This window comes from Vespa mandarinia, chromosome 7 (assembly GCF_050613455.1).
Source record: "Vespa mandarinia isolate Hongniang chromosome 7, ASM5061345v1, whole genome shotgun sequence".
Taxonomy (NCBI): domain Eukaryota; kingdom Metazoa; phylum Arthropoda; class Insecta; order Hymenoptera; family Vespidae; genus Vespa; species Vespa mandarinia.
In genome coordinates, this window is record NC_140816.1 from 1,898,666 (window position 1) to 1,922,500 (window position 23,835).

Sequence of the window (23,835 nt, forward strand, 5' to 3'; positions counted from 1 at the left end):
ATAGCGGCGTTGTAAGATTATTCAATTCTGGCGCGAAAAGGAAATTTTATGAATACGCAGTTTAGCAACGATATCCGTGTAGTCGTGTTCGAGTATTTTGTCATTATCGTAATATTTTATATTACTTAATGCTCTGTCGTTTCAGACTGTTTAATTTAGATATTATCGTGAAATAATTTCATCGTAGGAATGTGGAAATGCATGAATTAAGACGAATAAGTCGCTAATTATATTTTTATCGTCAGAGAGGCTTCAACTTCGGTTCGATCGTCAATCAATAAAATCGATAATAAGTTCATTTCAAGGATATTGGAATAACGTATTGTGTTCGTAAGTCGATTCGCCGTATGCAACGGATTAGAAACAAGACGTTTCTATTATATTAATAGACATTTTATAGAGGAGAAAATATTCCAATTAATTACACGAACAACTACCAGATAGAAGTTCAATTAAAAAAAAGTATGATAGTGATAACTTCGTTAATGTTCGAATAGTTAATCTTGAATAGTAAAAAATGTTCTAAATGAAAAATTTATTAAGGAATGAATAGAGATCATTCAGGATTTATTAGTTGGCCTGCACGTTCTCCAAATTGATTTTCATTGGATTTTTATTTGTGGGATTATTTGAAAAAAAATTTTAAAGCGTGCATTCAAACTAAAGTTTTCTGAGTTCTGTGAGTACGTTTTCTATAACCATGATAAGCTGCTTCATATTATCGGGGTACATAAGTATAAATCGAGAATTATAACTCGAATATGAAATTAAATTGAAAACATATCATTTGTGCGAATCTTTTTTTTTTTTATCTTTTTGTATCTCCTGTCTACCAATGAACTAATTCTGATATGTTATGTAACATTATTTACATAATTCATAACGGTCAATTTTCGAAGATGTTCGTCAGACTGTTTGCAAATATGGCGGATTTCGTGAATCGCAATAAAAACGTTCGACGTTTGATGCTATTGTAAGTGCAACGATAGAAACGCGTTCGCAAAATTTAATCTATCTACAGTTCTTATATATACAAGTGTTGGAAAATGTTAAAACCTTTTTGTGTAATACATCGATGTGGTAAATCGATCGAGTAAAGACTCGAGAAGATAGTAACGTCGCCATCGTTGAAGTAAAAAGTGACCGGAAGAGGAAATTTCTACCGCAATTATTACCACTGGTGAATACCGCAATACCGCTAGAGCTATTAAGCTAAAATAGCATCGAATTATTGAAATTTCCAAAATTTCCAACCGAATTTGTGCTACGTGTCTTCCGGCTATTTGATTGAGTTCAAAATTTCGTTAACATACGTACATTATTTTTATTACTATTATTATTATTATTGTTATTATTATATTATTTATTTTTATTAAGTGAAATATTCTACAGTGTGAACGTTCGAGATAAAAAGAAAAGGAAGAATAAATAAGGATTGCGCTAACTCTCGTCTGGGACAATTTACGTAAGTACACAGATATCAGATATATATATATATATATATATATATATATATATATATATATATATATAATGCGAAAGCAAAATTCTTTTTGTATATTACTACGAGTATATTACTACGTGATATAAAGTTTGTATATTACTTTTTATATATTACTACATGATATAAAGTTTGCGTCACATTTGCGAAAAGTTTTTCTAGCACGAGTTTGACTTCTCTTTCGTTTAATTCCACTGTAATTCAAGGATTTCAGTCGTTGTATAAAGGGGAAAAAAATATGCTTGCCTGTATAAAAAACCGAAATTGTCGATAGGGAATCTATAATATGCAAAATGTATATATACATATATATATATATATATATATATATATATACGTACATATATACATACATATATATATATGGAATAGTACCATGTGATTGTTACGAGGATACATGGGTTTCGTATAGTACATCGAAACTCCACACTCAATCGGGCCGTACAGTAAAATTGTTCCTCTTCATCCATCCTCCTACCTAACCTCACTCACTCACTCTCTCTCTCTCTCTTCTCTCTCTCTCTCTCTCTCTCTCTTCTCTCTCTCTCTCTCTCTCTTCTCTCTCTCTCTCTCTCTCTCTCTTTTCTCTCTCTCTCTCTCTCTCTCTCTCTTTTCTCTCTCTCTCTCTCTCTCTCTCTCTCTCTCTCTCTCTCTCTCTCTCTCTCTATCTCTATCTCTCATATTCTGCTCGATACGAGCTACTGCAATATTTTTTTGCAATAGCCCGAGGTTATTGTATTTAAATCCCAGAGTAGTCTCGCATTGTCCTACGTTCTGGTTGATGCGAGAACTCTGGGAATTCCATATGCCGAAAACAGCTGTTTTTGAGGCAAGTTCGCCCATGTTTTAACCTTTTCTTTTTTTTTCTTCTCCCTTTTTTCTCTCTCTCTCTCTTTCTCTCTTTTTTTTTGTTTTTACATTTTTAGCAATTACACGTATGTCAAGATACCGGTGATTCGTTTGTAAGTAACATATATGTTTGCAAGTGTTCTTTTATATAACCTTTTTAATTTATTACGTGTTATCTTCTTGTACATAGAATTTCTATTTAAGTAAATCTATTTACAGGTGAACTTATAGGACAGTTTTTTTTCTTGCGATTTGTGTTTAAACGTGATATATTATAATTAATTGAAGGATACGCATTGGATGATTTTTTTCGTGAAACTTTTTACACGTTTTAAGATCACCCGAAGAAAAAAAAAGTATATATATATATGTATATGTACGTACATACATACATATATATATATATTTTTTTTTTCTTTTTGAAGAGAGAAAGATGATATAGACAATTTTCGTTTGTTCGTTAATTGCTGAAATTTGTATCGACGATTTTGGAAAGTCCACAGTTTCGAACTGTGCGTGTATCATGAGCAATGCGACTCGTGGAAATATGACACGTCGTCTAATCAATATCAATCTCGATTATCCAACTATACGAGGATATCGACTGATAGAACTATATATGATCTATAATGTTTTCCGTTGCTTCGATGACAATCTCGTATATGTTCTCACATTTACTCGATTATTACTTAAAATTGTTCCGCGAACAGTTTTAAAATTCAAATATTTTTAACGGCTAAAGCTTTTAAACCTTTCTTTATTAAAGCTGATTAAAATAATCGTCTAACTTTAAAAGTTCCTATCGTACTAAAGATAACTATAAGTTATTTGACAAAACTCAGAGTGCAAATAGAATATCTTGATATCTCCATAGCAATCAACGCTCTTTATTCTAACCTATATTTATTTATAATTTGTTTTTTATATTAATTTAATATTATTTAAATAAAAAATCAATAATTTAGAAGAATATAATAATGAAATATCAGATGTTATATTCTGCGAACACATACACACAAAATGGAAGTTGCACGATTTCTTTACTTGGAAAAATTTTCTAATAAAAGTGTTCTATAAATATCGAACAGTAAGTCAATCTAGATGCTAACATATAAAAATGCTTATATCTCAGCAAAGATTGATCTTTTAATTTACATTTATATAGATTGTTTTTATTCAGTATGATCTCAATTCTATGTACCATATAAATGGAATGATCTTTTTTTAATATCTGTGTACATATATATAGTGATTTTATACATATAATGATTTGAAGAATTTTGAATTTTACCTGTAATGTTTCACCTTTCTTTTGTATCATCATCATTGTTATTATTATTATTATTATTATTATTATTATTATTATTATTATTATTATTATTATTGTTATTATTATTATTATTATTATTATTATTATTATTATTATTGTTATTGTTATTGTTATTGTTATTATTATTGCTTCATCGTTGCATTTACTCATCGAGCAAATTACTTTTCATTCGTATGGTAATAAAATTTGAAATAAAAAAAGAGTTGAGGAGTAAATATCAATTGATTTAAATATATTTACTATGTACTATATAAATTCTTATTTGAGATCGTCGGCGAACGATATGTTATTTTTATATATAAAAAGAAATAAAATTTCTTTCAAGTTCTAAAAAATAATTTAACATACAAACAAATGTAAAAATTTTAAAAATTTAACAACAATAACAAAAAGAAAGAAAGAAAGAAAGAAAGAAAGAAAGAAAGAAACAGGCAAAAAGAAAACAAAAGATTAAAACGATGCGAATAAAAGAAAACGAAATATACGTGTATAAAATTACAATGCTAAAAATATGACTTCTGGTCTGTGTCGGGCGATTTTAACGTTAAACGGTGTACGGAATTAAATACATTCTGTGCCAAATTAATTAGAATAACATACGAGAAATAATATAACAAAGGTTAAAGCCGTTCATAAATAATATTCTCGATAATTATTAAATTTGTAAATAATAATCTAGAATTAATTAATTAATTAATTAATTAATTAATTAAAAACCTATGACGTCTTATTAAAAACGAAAGAAAGAAAAGAATAGGCTCATTTTCATGAAGTATCGATTTTCACGAGGAATTACGTGCACTTTGAAAGGTTAGATAATGTAATCACTCTTTTTCCTTTTTCTCGTTTCCTCCCCTTTGTTATTTTTAACAACAATAACAATTGAATCGTAAGAGCCCCTTTTCTGTTCCTCTTCTTTGCGTTCATCTCGAAATGATCTTTCGTAGAATCATAAAATGTAAACTCGAAGACTTTACGCAAAGGGGATGCACGCGTGTCTAGCTCGGGTTACAGAATATAATGCAGTTGCTTGCTAGACGAGATAGTTAGCCCTCCGGCTACTTCCGCGTGCTCCAGCTTCGCGTGTACCATAAAGCTCCTGGTAAATCGACCGTGAGCTTTTCCTTCTCTTTCTCTCCATTTTACCCTCTCTCTCTCTTTCTCTATTTCTCTCTTTGCGCATATACGTACGTGGAAAAAGAGAAAAGGAGAAAGAGAGACAACGAATAGAAAAGAGAAAGGGAATGGAAACCATTATTGAAATGCAGTAAATGACCGTGAGTTTCAATTGCCCCTCGACTGTGCCGTAGGAAAGAGGAAAGCGCGTTTCCAGTTTCCTTCTTCCTGCTTTCTCTCTTTCTCTATCTCTTTATCTCTCTCTCTCTCTTTCTCTCTCACCCTCCCTCTGCCTGTCTCTCTCTCTCTCTTTCTCTCTCTCTCTCTCTCTCTCTCTCTCAACCTCTCTCTGCCTGTCTCTCTTTCTCTCTCTCTCTCTCTGTCTTTCTGTCTCCTGCTCACTCCTTTTCCTGCTCTATCGGCCATCACATGGATGGGAGAAAATTACGAGAATTCGCGAATAATTCGCTCTCGAAGCATATGACAAAAAGAGAGGAAAGGAAGGGAGGATGGAAGTAGGGGGACATATAGTAGTAGTAAGTGCTTGGGATATCGACTGCTCGCTTTGTAATACTTATTCTTCTGATAAAATTCATTTGTGCAATTGTGCATTATCGATCCGACTTTAATGAGTATAAATATGAGTGTGATACTTTTGTGAATTCGAGTATAACTGATTAAAAAGAAAAAGAAAAGAAAAAAAAAGGAAAAATAAAAGAAAAACAAAAAAAAAATGGAAAAATAATTAGACTGTGTGAAGTGTCGTTTCGTTTTTGAACGTTGACGTGAACGCTCGCAATTGCCCCGTTGTACTTTAATTTCTACAAAATTTACGAGATTTTGTCACGATGTATCGGAGGACAAAAAAAAACTTTTTCCCTTATCCCTGTCGTTCGTTTCGCCTTTTTTTGTCTTCTCTTTCATACGAAAAACTAAACAATCTCTCGAGGATACTTCTTTCACCACTTTTTCTTTGTTTATTCGTTTACGAACGAAATTGTTTTGTTCGAAGCGTCGAATTGTCGCATATGATCAGTCGAGTCTGATATATACTACGTGAATAAAAGTCTTGTGGCACGTAGGGAAAATAGATTTCTCTATGTGATAGAATATTTCACTGTAAGAGAAATAGAGAAAGATAGAACAGAGCAAAAAGGAATAGGGATGGGATGGGTGGAAGAGAGAAGGAAAGGTACCAAAATACAATCGTTTAACTTTAGGTAACGCAATCAGGGAGACAAATGCGATATATGTATACTATATCGCGTTTCTCATAGCTATAGGCAGAATTTCAATGGAGCACATGATATTCGGCGATTCGCAGACGTCGGTAACGAAATTGGACTGGCGTGTCACTGGCATACCAATAAGCGATACGCGGAAAACTCTCCAAGAGCGCTTTATTTTCTCTGAACATACGACGAGGCTCGATCTGTTCGCGAGCGTGTATTTATCAACGAACTTTTCCGACCGACTTTTCTTCTCTCATTTCTTTTCCGTTTTTTCTTCTTCCCTCTTCTCTCTTTCTCTCTCTCTCTCTCTCTCTCTCTCTATATATATATATATATATATATATATATATATATATAATATAACTTTCAAAGTAGGCACATATACATACATATATACCTACATATAAAGCCCATGAGCTGATCTCTTAAGCGGCACCAGTCGAGGGCTTGAACCCGTCATTATTTTCGATCAAATTCGCACGAGTCCATGATGATGATGCCCGATTCGAGGAACTCCTGCTATTTTTCCTATCCTACCTGGGAAAGCTTATTGATTGCCGTTCATTCCCATTTAATATCGTAATGACATACGCGAAGAAAAAGAAGTAATAGTAGAGAGAGAGAAAGAGTGTGCGTGTGAGAAAGAGAGAGAGAGAGAGAGAGAGAGAGAGAGAGAGAGAGAGAAAGAATGGAGAGAAAATATGAATGATCAGAAAGTAGTACATAATTATCACGTAATTTGATGAAACATTTATGTCCACGGTGAGTGCCTGATTCCTTTTGAAAAGTTCTCGGTACAAGTCCAAATGGAAGAACATTAATGGGATACCTCTCGTAGATTGAATTCCGCGAAATTGAAATTATTAAAAAAAAGAAAGAAAAAAAGAAAAAAAAATAATAATAAAAAGAATAGAAAAGAAAATAAAAACGAAAAGGAAAGAAACGAAAAAGATATCAAGTCTCATTTGCATACTTTTTTTTCTTTCCTACGGTGACAAAGTATTTGTTTCAACAACTTTTAAAATGGTACGATTAATCAGCCAATGAAGACAGTTTAATTTCATCTAGAAAATGCAACATCACGAGTGTACGACATCACGTTCTTATTTTTATCACTTAAACCTCGAGCCTTTTCTCTCGTGCTTTGGTCATTCAATCGGATTCAACTGTTTCGTTTGCTTTCCATTTTATCTCTGCCTCTCTCTCTCTCTCTCTCTCTCTCTCTCTCTCTCTCTATATATATATATATATATATATATATATATATATATATATATATTTCTTTTTTACTATTTTTTTTTCTTTCTTCCACGAGAATCCTCGTGAATATATGTATGTATGTACTCATTCGCTCAAGAACGTTTTATATCCGTTTTATATCCGAACGCAACTCATTAAAATCAGTTGCCTCGTCCTCACACTTTTCTCTTTTAGTATCATATTAACGAGGATAATATCGGTACGGTATTTCGCGACTTAATCAACTCGCAAAGTGACCCTCATCCTTCTCGACCGTTCTTCTCGTCATTAAAAGAATGCGCAATAAAAGGAAAGCAAATATCAATAGGGAAAAGGTTTCTCGAAGGAAATGAACGGTGACAAGGAGGATGATGGAAAACGTGAGATTCGTTCTGTCCGTTTCTTTTGCCAGTTCCAAAGAAAATAACTCTTTGTCGATTGGTCCTCGAATTAATAAACTTGATATTAACAATTTCTTCTTTCCCTTCTCACCGAGCAAATAATATCAAAGATACTTATCCGGTCAGGAACAGAAAAAAGGTTGATTTCTCTTTATGTCTGTTTCTCTCTCTCTCTTTCTCCCTTTCTCTCTCTCTCTTTCTCCCTTTCTCTCTCTCTCTCTCTCTCTCTCCCTCTCTCTCTCTCTCTCCATCTCTATCTTTTCTCTCGCTCTTCTTTCGTCATTAACTGGTGTATAGTCGGCTGCACATTCTTTTTCGTGTATATACGTGTTTACAGCGAAATCTCATTATTACCGTAGAAACAATCGTGATTTTTCTCTATAAATGTAAGTATGTACTCTATATCTTCGATAGCTTGGTAAACAGGCCGATGATATATCGTGAATTTGTGATCGATGCGATATCAGACAAAACTTTTGTCAGACTATTTTCTTTTACTTTATAATTTTTCTTTCTTCCGCCTCCTCCCTCATTCATTCCATCCGTTCCCTCCTCTCGTTTACTTTTGTTTTTCTTTTCCTCTATCCTTCCTTTTACATATGTAAGAGAAAAATTGATATATCTCTCGTCGTTTAGTTATTTTCTATATAATTGTAATTCGAGGATGTTAAATCGAAAATTTCTATTTGATTTATAATAATGAGCTTTCGGAACGACGTGAGTTTTAACAATCCGATGGAAATCAAAGGAATGCTTCGATATTGAACGGTAGCCTTTCAATTTAACCTTTGAACTCGGCCATGAGCTTCCCTGTTACACGATCACCATATCGTTTCGCATTCGTTCGTGATTTTTATATTGGTGGAGCTACCTAACTGCGTCGCTCTTGTTTTGTATAATTCAATGTAAATTCTCTGCGGTAGGATTACAAACTTTATAGTTAATTATTCCATTTTCGTTCATACACCGCACGCATTTGCAAAGTGAATTTTTCAAAGTTCCATGGGAAAGCATGTGAAATATTGACGAGACGTTGGTACGAAATATTTCGAATTAGAAAAATGCTCTTCCCGATGCCAACGGAAAATTGCAATTCCCGAATATTCATGTAGGGTGATTAAATTTTTAACGTGCGTGCCGTATCTGCGCTTCTTTAACGTAATCCTATACCTATGTAGAAGGCCAGTAATGTAGACGGGCGATAGTCGATATTCTATAATCGTTAAACCCCAAACAGTACCTAATGGACTCTCTCGGTCATATATATGTACATATATGTGTGTGTATATATGTATTATATATTATATATATTATATATATTCTATATATATAATATATATATTATATAATATATAATATATATATATATAGAATATATATACATACATACATACGATTGAATGCACGCATGCATATATACCTTACACATATACATCGTATAAACGCGTCGATGCTTTCTGCAGCCTCTTGCAGGGTTTGCTTGTGTGTCATCGATACGCTTGTACGATGGGGATACTGCGTCTGCAAAAATATTCTCTTGAAATCTCGCCATCGTAGCAGCAGAAACAGCAGCTTCGCTCGAGGCCCCTCTCGTATTGTTCTGCAAAAATTCGCGTTCGACTTCGTATTCGGACTTTCGTATTTGGACTCCGACATTTCGAGCGCTTTTATCCTGCCGCCCCATCTCCTCACCCTCCCTCCGACCCCCACTCTTTCTCTTTCTATTTCTTTTTTTTTCCGTATCCTTTTTTTCGTTCTCTCTTCTCAATCGATCGAATTGAAATCTCTAAGGATCCTTATACGTTGGCGAGTAATCGACTATGCGTTACGTTTCAATGTTTCCTATCGACTTTTTCTAAAGTCTTTCTTGTATTATTCGTAAAACGTATTCGTAAGTTTTACGAGTATATTTTATTTATACAATAATATAACGACATCGAGTATGACATATGCAGAAGTAAGAGAAAGAGAGAGAGAGGAAGAGAGAGAGAGAGAGAGGGAGAGAGAGAAAAATAACGCATATAAGGTACTTACGTTGAAGAAGGGAAAAACTCCGAAAGTGTCGGTGTTAGATGTATCGCGTATTTACAACTACATACGTAGCTACTATGTATGTATGTATGTATGTAGATGTAGACGTTGGTATGTATATATATACTATGTACGTAGGTGCGGTCTTCGTAAGTGATTACAAGCGGCACGGGAGAGCCAGCTCACGTTTATCAACGTTACGGTGCAGTTTCCCGGCTGTCTCGGTTCCTTTGCCATTTTACTTTTCACCGAGCCTCGGTACCGAAAAATTTTCTTTGCTTTTATCGTAAACCAACGATCGTGATGCCCAAGGCGAATCATTTCATTATAATGAGAAAGTCTTTGTAAACAAAAAGAAAAAGCAAAAGAAAAAAAAAAGAAACGAAAAGAAAAAAAGAAAAATTAATCACTTTGATTTTGTGCTTGTCACGCGTTTTTTTATCTACGAACTTTCGATAACTTTATTCTTCGATCTTATTATTAGTTGACGTGGTGTGTGGTATTTAAAAATATACAAATGGTATGTATGTATGTACCTACGTAGATTCTGATTTAAAGAGATTTTTGTTTCTGTTAAACGTACGTTAAGCGGCAAAAACAAATGGCGAGGTACAATTAAATTTTCATTGATTTTGTGCGGAGTAGAGCGGTCAGGGTAATCGGATAATGACATTGAATTTAATACGGATGTAATGCGGATTGCCTATGTGGTAAAAGCTCATCGACGAGAAAGTATTTCTGGTATGGAAATCGGAGGAGAATAAAGCGTCGACTGCCGTATTTTATATTTATCGCGATATAGAGCCGTGGATAACGCTTCTCCCGGTATTTCGACAGTTCGATAAATTTCGATTCGCTGTTGTTGTGTTGGTGGTACGCGGCTCGCTTTGCAAGGTCGTTCGTGCATTCGATCGCGCGATCATCGTCGTTGCTTACCGTGTAACTCGCGTACGCAGCAAATTTTCTATCATTATGGGGCGGTTCTTCCGGGGAACCTTGCCAAACAAAGCAGGGAATTTCGCTTCTTGGTGTGGTAGAGCCTCTATTATTTTGCAGATTTACCGACTAGATAGGTCTTTCCTTAGTAGACCCGGTGTTAGGCGCCTATGGAAGTTCATCTTTCTTTACTACTCGTATTTTCTTCCCTTAGCTTTTACAGTGATTCAAGAGGCTATGCAGAAAGTCGTTAGGTTTTTATGGTAAGAAATCAATGCAAGCTTCAAATAGAATGTTTTCGATCGGCACCACGAAGCACACTATCAAGTATTGTGCTATAAGCTTTTATTGTATCGTTGCGGTTAACTTAACGACTCTGTGTGTTGTCATGGAGAAGATAAATAATGCGGCTTTTCTTTAGCCGCTTTTAGCTACGAAGTTACGAGTATTTCGAACAGATCGTTTGGAAATATATTGGATTTCAATTATTGGCGGGGGATTTGAATTTGTTTTTTTGAAGTTACTTTTATTCTTTTCTCTCTCTCTCTCTCTCTCTCTCTCTCTCTCTTTTTTTTTTCGTTTTTCGTATTATCGTACCACCGCATTTTACGTATATACATATCTTCGAAATAACGTTTTTCACAGTCTCTCTCGATGAAACGTATTTTCTCTCTTGGTATGTTTGTACATACTAGAAATACATAGGATAATCGAAGTTAAATATTTTCGAGGGCTCGCCTCGCATATATACAATTCTGGAGGTAATGAGTTCCGCGTGGGCGAGTGTTTTCTTTAAAAAATTGATAATTCAGGGATGAGTCTGATCTCGAGTATAGGCTGTCCTCCCATTGCTAGGGTCTTCTTTACATTTATTATGTATGAGTCTGATACGTGGAATTGATTTTCCCTTTAAAAATGACCTGTAATATTCAGTATGCTGTGCGAGCCCTTTAGGGCATCAATTTGGTATAACGTGCGTTTCAAATTCATGCATGAATAATAAATCCGTGTACACCTACCGGCAGTAATATGTACATGCGGGTCGGTAAACGAGCGATCGTACTAGACTCAACTTTTTTTCCCCCCTACTTTCTCCCAGCCGACGATGCGATCAAGCTGGATCTCGCATGAAATGATATTAAAATGGCATACCTTGCCGAGCTCGCGCTCGTTTTCGAACAATGTATTTCTCCGTTAGAATAATAAGTACGTGTACACATACGTACGACGACGTATCCTGCTTGTGCTGCTTGCTATTCCGTAAACTTCGCAGTACGCTTCGAATAATAAATCCCTGGGATATTACGTACTGTGGAAGAGTGAGAAAGAGAAGAAAGAAAGGGAAAGAAAGTGAGAGAGAGAGAGAGGAAGAAAGGAAAGTACTGCCTAAATTAAAAAAAAGACTCGCGAAAAATAGGGGTGGTTCGTCTTCGAGAGGGAAGAAAGAATGCCGCGAAGAAGCTAAGAAAGATTGTACTGTGAACTTGGAGAAAAAGAGAGTGCGAGAGAGAAACAGAGAGGGAGAGAGAGAGTGAGAGCGAGAGGGAGAGAGAGAGAGAGAGAGAGAGAGAGAGAGAGAGAGAGAGAGAGAGAGAGAGAAAGAGAGAGAGAGAGAGAAAGAGAGGTGAAGTTCGCGTGACGACCGCGAGAACGAAGAGGATTTTGAATTTTCAACACCCCATCCTCTTCCTCAGTACAACTAACTTTTGTCTTTGAAAGTGTACGTACATTAAAGTCTTTGTAGGTAAAGCCAGACTTCTCCAAGCGGACTCGTGCATCTTGCATCAGTAGCTATAGGAGGAAGAAGGTTGGAGAAAGAGGAAGAGGAAGAGGAAGAGGAAGAGGAAGAGGAAGAAGAAGAAGAAGAGAAAGCAGTTGGAAGGAGGCCGACCGCGCGCGTTGCCTGATATCGCGGTGTTTCCTAATTAACTCCCTGGATTTCCTCGCGCATACGGCCCGTTGCAGTGTCATTATCCTCGTGCTACGCTGCTCGAAACCTAGTTCCGCTTTTCGAGCTGAAGAAGCCGAGAAGCGTGAAGTGCATCGATTGACGCGTACCTTGCACACATACTCAGGTGTACATATACATAAGTATATTCGTATATACATAGTCACGTACATTCGTATATACCGCATACATACACACACATACACACAGAGGATCATGTCTTGCGTGCACGTCCGACTTCGTTTTCCAAAGTACGATGTACCTACCGGCTCAGCGTTCGCCTATCGCTTTCGACTTTGCACGCCAACCTGGCTTCTCGACGATACTTAATGGATGTCTGCGGAATACCTTGACACCGAATTTCCGCGCTTTAGCACTCGTCGTAGATTTGCGTTTAAAAATTTCCTGCGAGATTTAAAGAGCGTTTTCATGTATACACGCGCGTATGTATGTATGTATGTTACACCGGCACCGAGTGCTATTTCTCTTTCTCTCTTTTTCTCTCTCTTTCTTTTTCTATCTATTTATCTATCTATCCATCTATCTATCTCTCTCTCACTTTTTCGTTCTCTAACTTCGTTAGGTTTTATTAAATAATAATGTAGTAATTAATATGCGGAACAATGCGCGGACGGATAATAAATTTTGACGTGGAACTCGAGATATTTCGTGGGATGTACCGAGCACGAAAACACGAGTTACGTTCGCGTTCGTCGTTTTTTTTTCTTTTTGCTTTATCTTTTTTTTCTTTTTTTTTTTTTTAACTTTTCCGAGAATGAAATTTTTCATAGTAACAAACTTGTGCGCCCGCGTCCGTCCGTCCGTCCATTGAGCTTGAACTCGATTGAAAGAAGAAACTTTTTTCTTTCGATTCTATTTAGTAGTTTCAGGTGTAAGACGATAATAAAAATTGTAAAAGTCATCTTCTTGTTCTGAGCAATTATTAGAAGGTAATAGTATCTATGGGTTTGATTTTAAGGGTATTTGATTTTCCACTCGATTACGAATATCCACGAGAATATATCCGATATTTCTAAGGGTGGATTCTAAGGGTAGATCGAGGAGTAGAACGAGAGGTTTTCAGGGATGACCCGTTGCTAGTTCGAGAACGGGACGGTGGTCCCCGAGGCACTTCACCTATCGTGCTGGTTTCATATCAGCCAACTTTAAAGCCGCCGTCAGATGTAAAGTTTATGTTCGCCTCTCGTGACTTTCTCTTTACCCCCGTTCAACAGCGACGTTGATATTACTTGTCACGAGCATAAATTACTATCTTTTACTTCGTAGTCCCGTTAAATATAATCTCATGGTGTTCCTGACCTCGTCGTTATTCGTTCACGATACCCCGCTGAAGAGAAAAGTTGAACGGATCATAAGTGTCTTCTTCCATTGTCATCTTTCTTCAACTTTATTCTTTATTTCTTATCTCCATTTATTTTTATTTCTCTTTCTCTCTCTCTCTCTCTCTCTTTCTATATATATATATATATATATATATATATATATATATGTAATATATAATTTACAAATCGTTAAAATTCTTTTCGGTCGACTTCTGTTTTTATTATTGGATAAAACGAGGATTCAAGAATGATGGGATAAATAAAATCGTTTATCATTTAATAACTTTTTAATGAATTTCCAAATATCTTTCTCCATTTTTATCTACCTGTGCTCATTTATTCGATTACTTTATTGCACGATTTATTTATAATTAAACGTCCGTACTAATATATAATTTATCTAATTCAATTATCAATCGTAGTCATAGTACGAAAGATATTAAATAGTCGGATTTTCACATGTCCCAGTTTAAGAAAGAGAGACAGAGAGAGAGAGAGAGAGAAAGAGGGGGGGGAGAGAAGGTAATATATATATAATATACATATACATACATATAGGTAAATATACATTTGTGTGTGTGCGTTTCGTGCACGTTCACGATTCATCGCCACGTACAAATCTCTCGCGAATCGCTTTCACCACTGAATTCCAGAAAGTTTGTCGACTAAACAAAACTCTCGGCTAAACGTTTCTCCATCCTGCCGGAAACCGTTAATGGTTCTAGCAGAGAGTTACCTCATGGATATTTCGTATTAGCTTGAGAAATTTCATATTCCAAATCTTAATCTCATTACTTTCGTTCATCGCTCATCGTTCAAAGTTAATCACGAATTTTGATTCGTTCTATATTAAAACGAAAACAAAAAAGAAAATCCGATTAAACTTTTACTTTTCAAACTTTGTTATCCTATTTTCGATCGTTCAGACGACGGCTTTCATTGCGGTGATTGATATTAATAGATAAAGAATATTATGGCAATATTCTATTATAGAGAAATATATAGATAGATAATATATGTATATGTAGAGAGAGAGAGAGAGGGAGAGAGAGAGAGGGAGAGAGAGAGAGAGAGAGGGAGAGAGAGAGAGGGAGAGAGAGAGAGAGAGAGAAGGAGAGAGAGAGAGAGAGAGAGAAGGAGAGAGAGAGGGAGAGAGAGAGAGAGAGAGAAGGAGAGAGAGAGGGAGAGAGAGAGAGAGAAATCATGGACAGAAAAAGAACGGACGCAATGAGTCGTCCGATTACTTTTGCAGCATCACTGCAGCCCAACGCAGGGTGGGTCCGGTCCGTTCACTTTGGATGTATGGAAAGTATCCGTGTTTCGTCGGCAGCAGGGCGTGGCGGCGCGAAATTTGATCTGCGCTGATTTGCAAACGATCGAGGACAATCGTCAATAAAATACTCGGAAATAGGATATTCTTGTCTCCGCGTTTGGGATCCAGGCAGTCAGACTGGACGAATGGATGGACGGTTGGATGGACGGATGGTTGAATGGATGGATGGATAGATAGATAGATGGATAGATGGATGGATGGATTGGGTATGCGTTTGATATACCTACTGTCTATGTCGATCGATCCGTTCTCTCTCTCTCTCTCTCTCTCTCTCTCTCTCTCTCTCTCCCTCTCTCTCTCGTATTTTCGATGATACTTGCAAACACACGAAGTAAGTATTCACCGTAGTACTCTAAAGGACTTTGAAAACTGCAGCGGCTCGCTTAATTCGAAAGCTCTTGCCGCATACGTTCTTAACGCGTGAGTTCTACTCTCCCCCTTTACCCGACTTTCAAATACGCTGACAAATTTCGTGCCTCGATCATATCTCAACCTAGTACACTTCTCTTATCGTTTTTATATCGAGTAACTTCGAAATAGAATTAATCGAATATCATCTAATATCATTCTCGGTTTTTGTCAATAGTTGTTCTAATTTCTCTCTCTCTCTGTCTCTGTCTCTGTCTCTGTTTCTGTCTAATTTTAAGATCGCTGTCTGGAATCGTTCAAGTATTATTGTTAATATTATAACATTATAAATAACTCGTTTCGTTCGCCGCCGCGTATGGAATAATACAATTATAATATTTTCATCCAGTTGAAATATTCAAGTCCCTTTTCGGTTAGTAGAGGGAAATGGTAAGGCACCGACTATTTTCGTCATATTTTCCTCTGCAAGATTTTCACAGCTCTAGATCCTCGGACGTTCACGAAGGAGAGAATATATCCCTTGCATCGTTTATGACGGGTTTCTGATTCGGAGATGAGTGTACGTGGGACGCATAAGATAGGGTCTCACCTCGGCAAATCTGCACGTGACCTTAATACGGGTTACCGCGCCGTCCGGATTCGCACGTTCCCACGTGCATCCTAAAGTCTAAACACTCGTATATGAGTAGGAGCTTTAGGTGGCCACAGTGTCTCTTTCTCTATCTACCACCTTTCTTCTCTCTCTCTCTCTCTCTCTCTCTCGTCTCCCTTTGCTATCATGTATGGAAGCTGCCTCCTAGTGCATATGCTTTCCATATGTGTCTATCCGTATTACGTATGCAGCCGTTTCCACAAATGACTAGTCACGTTCGAGATACGGAGTCAACGTATTTCCACGATTAATTATCTCGATACTTCTTCTTGTGCCTCAGTTCTATCTTGATTAATTTACTAATTCTCACGTTATCTGTACGTATAGAAATATAGAAGACAAAAGAAGAAAAAAAAGAAGAAGAAGAAATGTAAGATTTTGCGAAAAAAAAGAAGACAAACCGTAAGGGTAAACGTGTCGTCTTTTTATAAAATCCGCCGGACGTCTATACACAGGATCGAAATCATTGGAATATATACAGGCATCGTCGATGTTCGATGCTCGCTTGGTCAGTGGCTGTTGTTTTATTCAAGAAACTGAATATTGAAAGGAGAGTCAATATCAGCCATCCGTTTCCACACCAGCGAAGGGACACTCGCGTTTCGTATCCTCGAGAGTGCTTATATGAATACGTCCGGAAACGTCTGCATGGAAACGCGTTTCAACCCTCTCCTTCGATTCACATCCCTCTTACACCAACCTCCTCTCTCTCTCTGACTCTCTCTTTCTCTCTCTCTCTCTCTCTTTCCTCCTTCTCTCCCTTTCTCTCTCTCTCTCTCTCTCTCTCTCTCTCTCTCTTTCTCTCTCTTTCGTTTCTGCATCCTACCAGTCGATCACGGATGTCGGTAGATACTTGTGGATGCCTCTGGGAGAAGCAAATTAGTTGCTGGGCTAATAGATCCTCGTCTATCGCGAACGATTATTATCCGATTCGTCGTCGTCGTCGTCGTCGTCGTCGTCGTCGTCGTCGAGCGATTCGCTATCGGTGCTTTAATAGCGCCCGTCCTCTCGCGTTTACCTTCGGAAACATGTCGAGTTCCTTGCTGACGACGATAAAGATGATGATCCTTCGTCTCGCCTAACTTCGTCCAGAGTTATTGCTTTCCAATGCTTCGAAATCAATTTTATTCGTTACACTAGTTATAAGAGCTTAGATCTCCCATTTGACGATCGCGCTTACGATCCGTTCATCGATCTGAGCTAATGTGTTATCGAGTACACGTCGATGATAGTTTGCTTCTACGATAAGAGAACTTCTCGACTTTTGATAAGATAAACTAATACATATGGATACTGATCGCTATCATTTCAATTAGTTTGTGTTTAGGATTATTGGATTATATCGTACATTTTTTTTTTTCTTTCATTCTGACTAACGTAGCTATTCGTTGGTACAAATTTTTAAAGAAATTTTAAAGAAATTTTTAAAAAATTTCAAATTATTTATAGATGAATGTGTACTTCGTTGTTGTTAATGTTAAAAAATAATAGAACAATATATCGATAACAGATAATAACGAAGATAAAATTGTTAAGATCGATTTAGATGATATCGCAGAATAAGCTTACTAAAATTCTGCTTTTCTTTCCTTTGTCATGACAAGAAGGTATTAGTTTCACGTTTCGTTTCTCTACGTGTGAATGCATACGTGTTCTCTTATGCATCCGCTTACATACCCTTCCACTTACATCTATAGAAACCGTTGTGCATATCTCCGTCTCCAGCTGCAGGAACTGTTGCGAAACGTTCCGCATCTGAGCACGGTAATGTAAGTTTGAACACGGTCGCGTCTCTGTGTACAGAATGTTACATATATATATATATATATATATGTATATATATATGTATATATACATATGTAACATATATATATGTATATATATATATATATATATATATATATATATATAGCTCGGACGAAATATATTTCCTTTCCTATCCTTAAAATTAATAAACGACATGATCCTTTGAAATATTTACAATATTTTGATTGTTCTTGATTATTGAGAAAACTAACGAAAATTTATCATCGTAGAATAAGAACGAACGAACGAACGTTATGTTACTGCTTACGTTAGTGTAACTTATACGAGTGTCGATTTGAAGAAAAAGTAACGACGAGGTCACATTTTCCTCGAGCAGGATGCGATCAAACGTCTTTAAAGGAACCGCGTTCATTTACGACTTTACATGAGCGTCCACCGTAAAACAACTTCCTTCCTGCGAGAGTAATAACTTACAAACTTCTTCTCGACTACGCGGATAAACTTTATAGTACTTTCCCTTCAAAATATGATGCCAAAAAATGAATTTTCCTTGGTACTCGCGAGAGCATCTTCAGTGGTAAAAGAAAAAGAAGACAAGATAGGTAGATAAAGAGAGAGAGAGAGAGAGAGGGAGTGAGAAGAAAAGAAGAGAATGGAAGGGTAGAGGGTGGTAAAGGAGGTTAAAGAACGAAGTTGAGAGTGGATGGACGTGGATGAAAGGATGCCGATGCGGTAAGGAAATATCTTTACGACTAACGGATAAGCATTCTCTTTTATACGATCGTCGTTAAAGATCGAAAAGTCCTGCGCGTCCTCTCTACCTTAATTTTGCAATTTGTTCTTGTAAAGCCTTTTTCTTCTCTTCTCCCTTCTTCCTTCCTCCTTTTTCCTCTCCTCTCGTTCCCTATCCCTTTCGTTTTTCATTCATTCATACTCCATTTGTTTGTCCTTATAAGAAGGCATTATAACATCGTTATAATTTATAAAGAGACATTAAACGCAATTTAACGCGCGCGCGCTTGCGCGCGGGAGAGAGAGAGAGAGAGAGACATTTCTTCTATTTTATTCTTCGGACATTGAGAGAAAGGAGAGAGGGCCCTTTTCGCGCCTTACGAGCTAGCTTGAAAATCGTTATACGAGTTACATTATAGCCATAACGTGGATTTACGATGCACAACGACGTATCCCGGCAATATTTGCAGCGAATTTGTCATTTCGCCGTGCGGTTATTACTTTCTAGTTGTTGCTGGTTCGTGGCGTACCGGCGTTACAGCCGATGGTGGTGGCGAATCGTGCTGGTGGGGGTATGTGGTTTCGAGGGGGGGAGAGAGAGAGAGAGTGAGAGAGTGAATGAGAATGAGAGGAAAAGAGGAAAAGAGAAAGAGAGAAAAAGAGAGAGAGAGAGAGAGAGAGAGAGAAAGAGCGGGTAGAATGCTCGGAGGTGCTCGCCCGGTTATGTTAAGCAAAGAAAAACAAAGAAGCGTGTATATATTCGAGCCGAAAACGCCGTGGAATACGCGCCGAGCAATACGCATTTACATAAACTGCTGGTTAAGTGATTTGCAATTTGATAGAACACGCCAACGTTCGTTTCATTCGATTTTCCGAAATAGAGAGGCGAGAAAGCCGAAGGGCTTAAGCTCTGCTGCTTACCTTTCAACCGTTGCACGTTGTATTTCTGTATTTCGACTTTCTACCACCGTTGGTTTCAACCAGTTTGCTTTCTAAATACTTTCCCATTTCGAAACGTCTCTTTCTCTTTTGGATTATCGTCTTCGCCGATTCAAAGTTTCTCTCTCTTTTTTTCTTTTTTTCTCCCCCCTCTTTTTTTCTTTTCCTTTTTCCTCTTTCGTTCGAACTCCCGAGAAAATTTCGAACGAAAAATCATTCATGCTCGAGTTACTCGCTGGCTGCATTTATATCGTACGAAATGAGGTGTTATGAATTTACGATATTACGCCCGTTGTTATATCAATATGGAGAGATCGATAAAGGTATACGGTGTAAATAGTGGTAAAACGTTATCGCGTGGTAGCATGTGTTTTCATCTAACGTACTGAAAAACGTATAAAGTCTTCTCCTAACCGATAGAATAGGTCGAGGAGGATCGAGAGGAAGAATGAGATAGTGAGAAAGAGAGAGAGAGAGAGAGAGAGATAGATAGAGAGAGATAGAGAGAGAGAGAGAGAGAGAAAGAAATAGAGAAAGAGAGATAAAGAGAAAGAGAGGATTCGCGCACGTGGAAACAGAGTCGCAAAGAACGCGAGGGAGGCGGTTACAACGGGCTTCGTAATAGGATTGTAGAGGGTCGTAAAAAAGATTTTAAGTGCTCCCGCAATGCATTCTGCCCTACTGTAGTCGCGATTGGTTGAATGCTACTCGGAAATGGTACTTGCCCTTATTTCACTCGATCGTCTTCTTTCGAAAGGGGGAAAATAAAAAAAAATAAATAAATAAATAAATAAAAAAAGAAATATAAAATAAATAAAAAAAAATAAAAGAATAGAGAGAGAGAGAGAGAGAGAGAGAGAGAAAATGGAATAAATAAAGGAAAGAAGAAAAAAACCGAACCGAAATGAAGGAAAAAAGAGAGAGAAAGAGAGAGAGAGAGAGAGAGAGAGAGGAAAACTATTCCCTTGGTTCCTTTCCCCCTTAATCGCGTATTTACCGTAGTTCCACGTTTATTATACGCTCCCCTTCGTTCTTCCTCAGAAGCCTTTCGAAAATCGCCATAGCTTTACTTTAACAAGGTCATTTAGTACGGAGAAAGACAAAATTAGAGCGTTGCACGTCGTAGATTATCGCGAAATTGGAGTCAACGGGGACGGAGTGAGTCTCATCAGAGCGCATCTCTGGTTTTCATTTAGGAAAATTAAACTCGAGTACAAATATTACTTGATAAGCAGGCTAACATAAGAAAGGAGGTTAAGCGCGGTATAAAGCGCGGTGACATTGCTAAAACCCGGGCCAGTTTGTTTCCCGAAATATGTAAATTTCTACGTTTGTATCAATTATGCTTACCGTCCAATCTAATTCCGTGCTACTGCGTAGCAAATACGTATTTAGTAGGTAGGTATGCGTTTACGTAAGTAGAAATGCATTTTTCTTTTTTCTTTCTATATATATATATATATATATATATATATATATATATATATATTTTTTTTTTTTTTTTCTTTTTTTTAATTTTATTTGAATTATTGAGAGAAATTTATTTGTCTCACGGGCGGTGCATCTCGAGCGTTAATATTTCATTTCAAATGTAATTTTATCTAACGTATCAAAGATTCACATCGGATTGAAGTCGATGGACGACTACATTGACATTTACATCGATATATACATATGTATATATATACACACATACACGTATATCGAGTCTAACGAAATTTCTATCTTTATCTTTTTACAAAGATATTTTCTTCGACGTTCCGATATCTCTCTCAGGTGATTCGAATACGTCCGATTCTCGAACGTGACTAATAAAATCCACTTACGCGATAGTAATCGCAACAAGGATTTACGAGTGATCGCGCGTCCTTCAGGAAATTACAATGTAATTTATTTCCCAATTTGCTTCTCTCGCTCTCTCTCTCTCTCTCTCTCTCTTTCTTTCTTTTTATCCCTTTTTCTCTCTCTTTCTCTTTCTCTCTATCTGTCTATCTCTCTATCTCTCTGTTTCTCTGTTTCTCTCTCTTGCGCACATGTCTTTCTTGTCGTGTCGCCGTCGTTACTTTCGAGGATATTCATTAATTAATTTTCAAGAGCGCAATAAGTTAGAGTTGTGGCCGTTGGTATTTATTGAAATTTTTTTTTCAACTCTCTCGTACGACGCGAATGCAACGCATTAATCATTCCTTTCGGAAGCTCACGAGACGCGACGGAGAAGAAGAATTCATCCAGAAATTGCACTCGTTTTCCGCTTCGATAACTTTCCCTCGTATCTTCTCATGCAACTTTCATTTGGCTTTCGGTAAATCGAAACTCGTTACAAATTAAAGACGTGAGACGATGTACCTGGGATCGATCCATTAGGGAGGAGGAGGAAGATGAGAAGAAGGAGGGGGGAGTGAGAGGAATAAAAAAACAAGTCAAACACAGCAAACAATAAAATAAAATAAAATACAATAAAATAAAAAGAGGGAAAAGAAAAGAAACGTAGAGAGAGAGAGAGAGAGAGAGAGAGAGAAAGAGAGAGGAGAGAAAGAAGATATTCTTTCAATCTCGTTTTTTTTTTCAAAATCGATAGACGACATTAGAAATGACATAGAAACTAGGACAAAGTAAACAAATCATTTTTCGTTTAAAAGCTAAAGGATTTGTTTTTCATATAGGATAAAAATTGCGAGTCACAATAGTTTCCTAAATGAAAAGTTTCGAAAGAACGACGTAGAGTTCTTCTATCGACTAACAAAGTCATCGATACCCGATGATGCTGGTACATAGTAAAGGATAGGGTATATGCAGTAGCGGTGTATCTCTAATAAATGGTACAAAGTAGTAAGGAAAGAGCATCCAGTCGTCAAGGCGGTTTTACCCATTGACGGAGCCTGACCAGCCTCTACGAATAAAGGACCTACCTACCCACCTACTTACTCGAGTGGTAGACGTACCACCACAGATAAAGGCCGAAGGATCGATCCAAAAGCCTCCCCCACCAAGTGCACTCCCAGCACTCGTGCTTTTCCCGACAAGCACACGCAAGCGCCCGAGCGCTTTGCCTTGGCCGTCGTGTTTATTATACATATTTTACGTGCATGTACGTGCGGTGCGTATCCTTTTCTCTCTCTCTCTCTCTCTCTCTCTCTCTCTCTCTCTCTCTCTCTCTCTTTCTCATTCTCTCTCTCTCACTCTCAACAATCAGATTCTCTTTTCCTTTCTTTCTCTTTCTTTCTCTATCTGAACAGTTTGGCATATACGTAACTCAAGAGCCAAATATTCCATCCTCTTCTCTTCACTTTTCTTTACCACGAAACTTTTTTCGTGGAACGTGAACGTGAGCTCTCGTGCACACTCTCCCTCGCTAGCTTGCATCCCCGCATGTCTTCTTTTCCTATGCTCTTCTGAATCTTAACAAGAAGATCTCGTGGTTGTATGAAACGTCGGAAATGGCTACGACTCTCTCACAAAATCCTCGTGAATTTCTCTATTTCACGGACGATTTGTCGACGTTGGTGAGGTGGTTCGTCGTGCGGGTCAGTACGTCACGACTTTAAAATCGATCTCTCTCTCTCTCTCTCTCTCTCTCTCTCTCTTTCTCTCTCTCTCCCCTCTTTTCCTCCTCCTCTTCCTCCTCGAAACTACTCCCACCTACTATTTCTTTACTCTTCCACTCTTTTCGTTCGCACGCGCGCGCCTACACACACACACACACACATACACACATGTATTACATATATGTTCGAATACGTATAATGTATTGTTGCCTCCATTTCTCCATTCTCGCGAACGAGCAAGCCACGATTTTATTCGCGAACCGATCCTTGACATCGTAAATCGTCCGTCGTTAGTTCCTTCACTCGTGAAAACACTCGCGTGGGTGGTTTCATCTCTTTCTCCACTCTTACTCTTTACAGATAATAGAACGATCGTTTAGTTTTATTCCGAGTTCTTTGGATATGTTAATGCAATGTAATTGGTCGATCGATGGATTCCATTGAATTTTAAAGACTTTAAAGGTCCCGACGGTACGCTCGTGATAATCTCATCAAATCTTTCCGAATAAATTTGGTTAGTCCGTTAATGAACTATCAAATTTTATTTCAATTAAGAAGACGAAAAGGGGAAA

The 23,835-nt window shown here is 37.2% G+C and overlaps 1 protein-coding gene across 1 annotated transcript in view; it reads left to right on the forward strand.

Moving 5' to 3' along the window:
- Positions 1-1,061: 1,061 nt before the first annotated feature.
- LOC118440299 (uncharacterized) overlaps positions 1,062-23,835 on the forward strand; it is a 272,562-nt gene continuing 249,788 nt past the window's right edge. Inside the window, exons 1-2 of the mRNA XM_035863130.2 lie at positions 1,062-1,180; positions 1,393-1,465. The gene's annotated coding sequence lies outside the window, so the exon portion shown is untranslated. The remainder of the gene's footprint in view (positions 1,181-1,392; positions 1,466-23,835) is intronic.